Genomic DNA, 8,423 nt, shown 5'->3' on the forward strand with positions numbered 1-8,423 from the left:
GGTGGCCGTGGCGGTGGTGGGCAGCAGTGTCGAGGGCACCGACGTCGGGTGGTGGCGGCGTCCAGGCGGCGGGGCGCGGATCGATCCGGCGGCTTCGGGGTTGGTGACGGGTCGAGGCGACGGCGGCGATGCGTGGCGGCGCCGAGGACGCGCGCCAGCGTCGAGGAGTGGGGGGGGGCGGTCGCCGGGGAGAGGCGGCGGGGTTGGCGATGGTGGTCGACGCGGGCGTCGGGGTCGAGGGGTGAGCGCCCCCTATCCAGAACGTGGGGAGGGAGTGGGAAACGAGGGATGTGGGGGTGAGTGGGGATGGTCGCTAGGGTTACTGGGAGGTGGGGGTAGGTGTAGTGGGGTGGCTGGGCCGGTTCGGTTGGGCCGGCCAGGGTAGGCTAGATGGGTTGAGGCCCAAGGGGGGCGCGGTGGCCAGCTGGGCCAGTCGGCCCAGTTGAGGGGGGGGGGAGTTCTTCCTTTTTTTGCATTTTCTTTTATTGTTTCTTTCATGTTTAAATCATTTTAAGCCATTTAGTCATTTTATAAAAAAATGTGTTTGTTGTACCATAATTACCCTTGTAATATTCGGCATCCACCGAACATTTTTGTTCCAAATTTTGAAAACTTATATTGCTGTCATTAATTTGAATTTGAATTTTGAACGGTTTCGAATTAGTGCGAGGATGGCAACAGTAATTGGGATGGCGTGGCATGATTAGCGTGGGATTACTGTAGCAAGATTATCCGGGCGTTACATCGCTAATATGCGGGTGTGTTTCATGAATGGATCAATGATTGAGCATGATGGGCTTGGGATAACTTATTTTAGCATTGATATTCTGAAAGACATGTGAGGGAGTCCTGGATTAGGGGGTCTCCGGACAGCCGGACTATATCCTTTGGCCGGACTGTTGAACTATGAAGATACAAGATTGAAGACTTCGTCCCGTGTCCGGATGGGACTCTACTTGGTGTGGAAGGCAAGCTAGGTAATACGGATATGTATATCTCCTCCTTTTGTAACCGACCTTGTGTAACCCTAGCCCCCTCCAATGTCTATATAAACCGGAGGGTTTTAGTCCGTAGGACAACATACAATCATACCATAGGCTAGCTTCTAGGGTTTAGCCTCTCCGATCTCGTGGTAGATCAACTCTTATACTACTCATATTATCAAGAATAATCAAGCAGGACGTAGGGTTTTACCTCCATCAAGAGGGCTCGAACCTGGGTAAAACATCGTGTCCCCTGCCTCCTGGTATCATCCGCCTTAGACGCACAGTTCGGGACTCCCTACCCGAGATCCGCCGGTTTTGACACCGACATTGGTGCTTTCATTGAGAGTTCCTCTGTGCCGTCACCATAAGGAAGGGTGCCTCGTCTCATTGTTGAGAACAACATCACCGCCGGGGGAGCCCTGGATGTCGGCCAAACCCTCCGGCTAGGCAGTTTCATCACGACTGCCCGTTCGGCTGCTGCCCCTACGATGACTTCTCGGGTCATCGAAAACAACCTCCACGTCGGCTCAGAATTCGCCGAGCAGATGGATCCAATGGAGCTCTCTTCCCTAAACGAGCTCTTGGATCGCATCGCCGCCTTGGTAGTCGCTACGGACTATGATCAGATTGGGCTTAAACCCGATCGAAGGGAGATTAACTCTCCACCAGTCACCCACCATGTTGCGGTGGTGGAGGAACAATGCGGCGATTCCTCTTCTATCTTGAGGCTAACTATGTTCGGATTCCTGAGCTCCCCGAGCCGGATACCCGTTTACGGGAGGACATCACCCAAGCCCTGGACCTAGAATCAGGCAGCGGGCCAGACTTATCGGGCAACATACCGGAACCCGAAATTCCAGTATTGGAAACACCTCGGCCCCTGGGTCTCAGATTGGGTAGGGGTTCGGACTCAACTCCACCCACCCACCCAGACATAAACGATCTTTCCCACATCAGGCAAGAGCCCCATGAAACAGTACATCATTATTGGGCCAGATTCCTCCTTGTGATGAACAAGGTTAAGGACTGTCACGAGGAAGACGCAGTCTCATTTTTTTGCAATAATTGCACGGACAAGGGAATCCTTAACGCCTTAAGTCGTCGTGACATATCATGCTTCGCTGACTTGGCATCCATAGTACGAAAGTACTGTGCGATGGAAAGCGCCTGGAAAACCGAAACGAAATTTTGGGATAATCCGGCTAAGAATATACACCCAGTCTGAAGTAAAAGGGTGCACTATCATAAGACACCTGAGTTAGTTACAAAGAAGCAAAAACCCTCTACAGGGCATGGAACCGTATTGGAGGGATGGCTTAACGGACCCTGGAAAATTCATAGCACAGCGGATACCGTACCAACGCACAGCCTTAGAGCATGTTGGATACTCCGGCAGGTGGCCAAAAGTGGTGAGGATCTTCTTATCCCAAATGCCATAGAGCACCATCCCGTGGATAACAATACGGTATTAACAGTTTTTGAAACCTTCGCATCAAATAATAGGCGCAAGCGAACACTCCGCAGCCTCACCAAAATATGCCACGTAGCAGCAATGAATCCACGGAGTGACATGGCTATTATCTTCAATGCCAGTGACGAACCTAAATTCCGAACTGCCCGAGCACCAGCTGCACTGGTCCTCAGTCCAATTGTGGACGGCTTTGGACTCACCAAAGTACTCATGGACGGCGGCATTGGATTAAACCTCATCTATGAGGAAACTCTTCAAAAAATGGAAATAGACTGGAACCGCATTGAGCAAAGCAGCACAACCTTCAGAGGAATCATCCCCAGTCGGGAAGCACGCTGTGCTAGGAAAATCACACTAGATGTGGTATTCGGCACGCCGGAGAACTATAAGTCCGAATAAATTACATTCCAAGTGGCCCCGTTCAGTAGTGGATACCACACCCTTTTAGGATGGGAGGCGTTCATGATCTTCCAAGCCATACCCCATTATGGGTACATGAAGCTCAAAATGCCCGGGCCCAATGGAATCATCACTCTCGCTAGTGATCCGGACACAGCACTTTGCGCCGAAAACAAAACAGCCGCATTGGCCCTCGAGGCATTATCCGAAGCCCTTACGGCCGAGGAATTAACCGCGCTACGCTCCACGGTGGACAGGGACGACCTAATTCTTGACAAGATATCCAAGTCCACCTCTTTTAAACCAGCGGATGACATAGTCAAATTCCAAGTCCACCCAATGGACCCTACAAAAACAGCCTCCATCGGGGCATAGTTAAACCCCGCCGTGGACGCCGCACTATGAGAGTTCCTGCGCGAGAATTGGGACATATTCGCCTGGCACCCCTCAGACATGCCAGGAATTCCACGCAGGCTGGCCGAGCACAGCCTCAATATCCTAAAGGGATTCAAGCCTGTCAAGCAGGCTCTTCAGCGTTTCTCTGAACCTAAGAGACAGGCAATGGAAGAGGAACTAGCCAAGTTATTGGAGGCCGGATTCATTAGAGAAATAAAACACCCAGACTGGCTAGCAAACCTGGTGATGGTACCAAATAAGGACAAATCATGGTGCCTATGTGTTGATTTCAAGGACCTCAGCAAGGCTTGCCCAAAGGATCCCTTCCCCCTCCCCCGCATTGATCAAATTATCGATGCTACCGCAGGACACGAGTCATTGTGTTTCCTCGACACATACTCCGACTACCACCAAATCAAGATGGCGGAGTCCTACCAAGCCGCAACGGCATTTATCAGACCATACGGCCCATTCTGTTTCAACACAATGCCTTTTGGGCTCAAAAACACCGGCGCAACGTATCAGCGCATGATTCAGACATGTCTGGAAAAACAGATCGGCAAAACAGTAGAAGCATACGTAGATGATGTGGTCGTCAAAATCAAACACGTCGGCTCTCTAATAGACGACTTGAGGCTCACATTCGACAACCTCCGAACATACGACATCAAGCTCAATCCGCAAAAATGCATTTTCGGCGTGCCAGCTGGAAAGCTCCTGGGTTTCATTGTCTCTAGTAGAGGAATTGAAGCTAATCCGGCCAAAATTTGAGCTTTGTCACAGTTGGCTACCCCAACAGACCTCAAGCAAATCCGGAAATTAACTGGATGTGTGGCGGCTCTAAGCCGCTTTATCTCCCTCTTAGGAGAAAAGGCATTACCCCTTTATCGCCTCCTTCGGCGTACCGAACACTTTGAGTGGACGGGCGCTACCACAGCCGAATTGGAAGAAATAAAAGCCATACTGGCAACCAACCCAATCCTGGCCGCGCCAAACACCGGCGAACCAATGTTGTTGTACATTGCGGCAACTCATCAAGTTGTAAGCGCAGTGCTCGTCATCGAACGAGACGCTGACAGACATAAATTCCCTCTTCAAAAGCCGGTATACTATGTATCCACCATCCTCACTCCATGCAAATCACGGTACCCACATTATCAAAAGATAGCCTATGCGGTATTCATGGCATCCAGGAAGCTGCGACACTACTTTCAGGAGTGTTCGATTACAGTAGCCTCGGAAGTGCCACTTAATGATATTATAAACAACCGCGATGCTACGGGCTGAATTGCCAAATGGGCCATTGAGCTCCTCCCGTTCGACATAACATACAAACCTCGGCGAGCCATTAAATCGCAAGTATTGGCTGACTTTGTCGCCGAATGGACGGAAGCCGAACTCCCTAAAGAGTACGGCGCATACTCCAATTGGATCATGCACTTCGACGGATCTAAAATGTTGGCTGGTCTAGGGGCTGGTGTCGTCCTGACGTCCCCAACCGGAGATACCGTTCAATACGTACTGCAGATACTGTACACAGAATCCAACAACGCAGCCGAATACGAAGCTCTGTTGCATGGTCTTCGGATGGCAGTCTCCATGGGCATTCAACGCTTGGAGGTGCGTGGGGATTCAAACCTCGCAATATCCCAAATAAATGGAGACTTCGATGCCAAAGATCCGAAGATGGCGGCCTATCGAAACACCATCCTAAAAATGTCAGCTCGGTTCAAGGGGCTCGAATTTCACCATGTGGCTTAGGAAAACAATCAGGCGGCGGATATCCTCGCCCGCATCGGCGCAAAACGTGGCGCGGTCCCCTCCCCCAACATCTTTTTGGAGAGGTTGTTTAAGCCATCGGTGGTATGGGAAGGGGACCCCGGTAACGATAGTCCGGACCCGGCCAAAACGCCCGATACCGAACACTCTGACATAATCGGAGGCTCTGCCACCGAAATAACACCTTCAGCCCATGTAATAATGGCCGTCATCGCCCCATGGACAGAACCATTCTTGGCCTACCTAACTAGACAGGAACTTCCTGAGGACCAAAATGAGGCACGCTGCATAGTGCGGTGATCTAAAGCCTACAGGGCCCACGAGGGAGAGCTATATAAGAAAAGCACTACCGGAGTCCTTCAAAGATGCATCTCCGAAGAGGAAGGGCGGAAGCTTTTGGCAGAAATTCACGCCGGACTCGGCGGCCACCACGCCGCAGCCCATGCCCTTGTAAGCAAGGCCTTCCGTACAGGTTTTTATTGGCCGACGGCCCGGACAGACGCACAGGACTTGGTCCAACGCTGTGCCGGTTGCCAGCTTTTTGCAAACCAAAGCCATATGCCACCCACCGCCCTCCAAACAATCCCCATTACCTGGCCCTTCGTGGTCTAGGGGCTTGACATGGTCGGACCCCTTAAGGGGGGAACCCATAAGAAAAAATACTTACTGGTCATGGTAGATAAATTCACCAAATGGATAGAAGCCAAACCTGTTAAAACAGCTGAATTCGGACTGGTGATAGACTTTATATCCGGGGTTGTACACTGTTATGGCATCCCCGCCAGCATCATCACTGACAACAGCACGAACTTCACGGCCGACGAGGTAAAACTCTGGTGCAGCAACATGGGCATCAATCTCGATTATGCTTCCGTCTATCACCCACAAACCAACGGCCAAGTTGAGCGAGCAAATGGTCTTATCATGAGCGGCATTAAACCCAGATTAGTGCGGTCCTTAACAAAGTATAACACGCACTGGGTAGAGGAGCTCGACTCCGTACTCTGGGGGCTGCGGACCACGCCGAATCATAGTACCGGATATACACCCTTCTTTATGGTGTACGGCGCAGAGGCAGTCCTACCCTATGACATAATTCATTACTCACCTCGAGTGCGCATGTACGAAGAAAGAGAAGTTGAGCTCGATCGGCAGGACAGTCTGGACACGCTGGAGGAGGAGCGCGACGTGGCAAAAGCCCATTTCGCATTTTATCAACAACAGGCTCGCAGATACCAAAGTAGAGAAGTACGGGTCAAAACTTATAACATCGGCGAATTAGTTCTACGCCTGTCGGAGAAGAAAAAGTCCAAGATTGAGCCCAGATGGTAAGGCCCCTTCATTATTGACCAAGTTCTGACCGGTGGAGCGTACCGTTTGCGGGATGCATCGAATAATCGACTTGAGCCGAACCCATGGAACGCAGGCAGGCTCCGAAGATTCTACGCCTAGCGCCAGACTCTATGTTTGTCTCCTTCCTCTGTCCATTTTTTGAATATATATTATATGTCTTTTTTCTCTTTCTTTCTTTTATTCTTTCTCACGGCCTTCAAGGGCCAGCTTGTGCCTCGTTTGCACATTATAGATGCGCTAACCGTGCTCATTATACCTGGGGGCTTCTTACACAGAAGCTTAATTATCCATCTGGGCTTCATGCCCAACACATGTGTTGTCCTTCCACATGTACCTTTTCTTCCCCATTATATGCATCGATATGACTTAAGTTTTGGCCAAGCTGGGTTGTCTGGCTCTTGTATTTATGCCCTACGTTCCCATTAATTTGGCTAGGGCATAAGGGGAGCACCTCTGTGATTGTTACTGCCGGGTCAGCCGGATGTGTACCTCAGACTGGGTGAAGCCGAAAGCTAGCGTTCTTAAGGGAATATTCGGTCGGTGAAAAAAAGATGATTTTTATTTATTTATTTTCCATATGTGCCCCCAGATGTTTTTTCCTGCGTTTCCTCTCGCAGTCCAGACATGCATTTTAGGGCATGCGTACCCAGGGAAAGGAAACCTTAACGGAACTATTCTCCGTGGAAGATGTTTCTTACTACCCATGTAATATAACATAACTAGTTGGGCACTTGTCTGTTCAAGCACTAATGACCCCTATGCCTGGTCTCCATGCATACCCCGGTTTTTATATAACTGAGCGGGTATTCTGATACACTCCGGACTATCGGGTCCCGACGTTGAAGCGAAAAGGTCTGCCATGACAAATGATCTACAATACGGCTAGAAGGCATTATACATGTCATTTTAATTACACAGTCATGTAGACTGACTAAATTCCTCTTCTACCATCCAACAGGCGGTCTAGCCTACAATCCTGTTGGGAATACTTTGCGGCTAATTCTACTTGCCCATAGACTAAGCTAACGGGGATCTCTTTCCCGTCAGGCCCCATAGGTCCGACCTCGGCCATGTGATTTGGGTTAGCCTTGGTATACCGCGTCTTCACCATGGCCCAGGCTTCCCTGGCACATTGACGGCAGGCAGATATCTTCCATAATCGGAAGCATCGCCGTGCTCCCTTGAGCTTCTCCACAAGCTCTCCAACGCCTTCTGGCAGGGAGACGGATGGCCACAAGGCCTGGGCAATACCTTGCATCACCTGTCGAACTTGTTTGTGCAGTTGTGAGAGCTCGGATAGAAGATCACCCACAGACCCGGGCATCTCCTCCGCGGGAGGACCCGTCAGCATACCTGCAGACATAACTCTGTTAGCCGGCTTCTTCGATGTCCCCTTTATTAAGGGTTCGTCCAAGCACTTACTAAATATGCCGCGTCGAAGCCGCTTATTCTCCTTCTCGGAGTCCACCAGCTAGGCTCGAACATCTTTCAGTTCCATGCTCAGCTTGGTATTGGCGTCTTGGAGATTGTTTTTCTCCCGCCCGACCTCAGTCAGCACGCGTTCGCCAGCCTTTAGCCGTCGTACGGCGTGCTGCTCCTCCGGATTCTCTCCGGATTTATCTGCAACATCTATTATTAGACCTGCAGCCATGTCGCACGCTATATGGTACCTATCATTCTTTGAAAGAAATGTTACCAACTGGGGACTTTTTAGGTTCCTTCAATGCGGCAACAGCGGCCCGAAGTTGGGTCTTGCATTCCTCCAGCTCCTGTGACAGTCGACTATTCTTCTCTGTAAGAACCTGCACAATAAGATGATCCTTAAATCAGTTCTGCTAACTGTTTCAAGTCTCAGGGGCTACTGATACATATAATCGTCAGATTTTCTTACCCGTACATCCTTTACATACTGGTCCATGGCTCTGGCTAGACCACTTTGAGCAGCACGAAGGTACGCCTCTCCAGAATTGAAGGCATCAAATGCCTCTGGTGAGAAGCAAGTGTTGCGGAGTACGGCCCGGTGACGCCTATGATTCATG

This window comes from Triticum urartu, chromosome 1A (genome assembly GCF_056163025.1).
Source record: "Triticum urartu cultivar PI428250 chromosome 1A, HENAU_Tu73, whole genome shotgun sequence".
Classification (NCBI taxonomy): domain Eukaryota; kingdom Viridiplantae; phylum Streptophyta; class Magnoliopsida; order Poales; family Poaceae; genus Triticum; species Triticum urartu.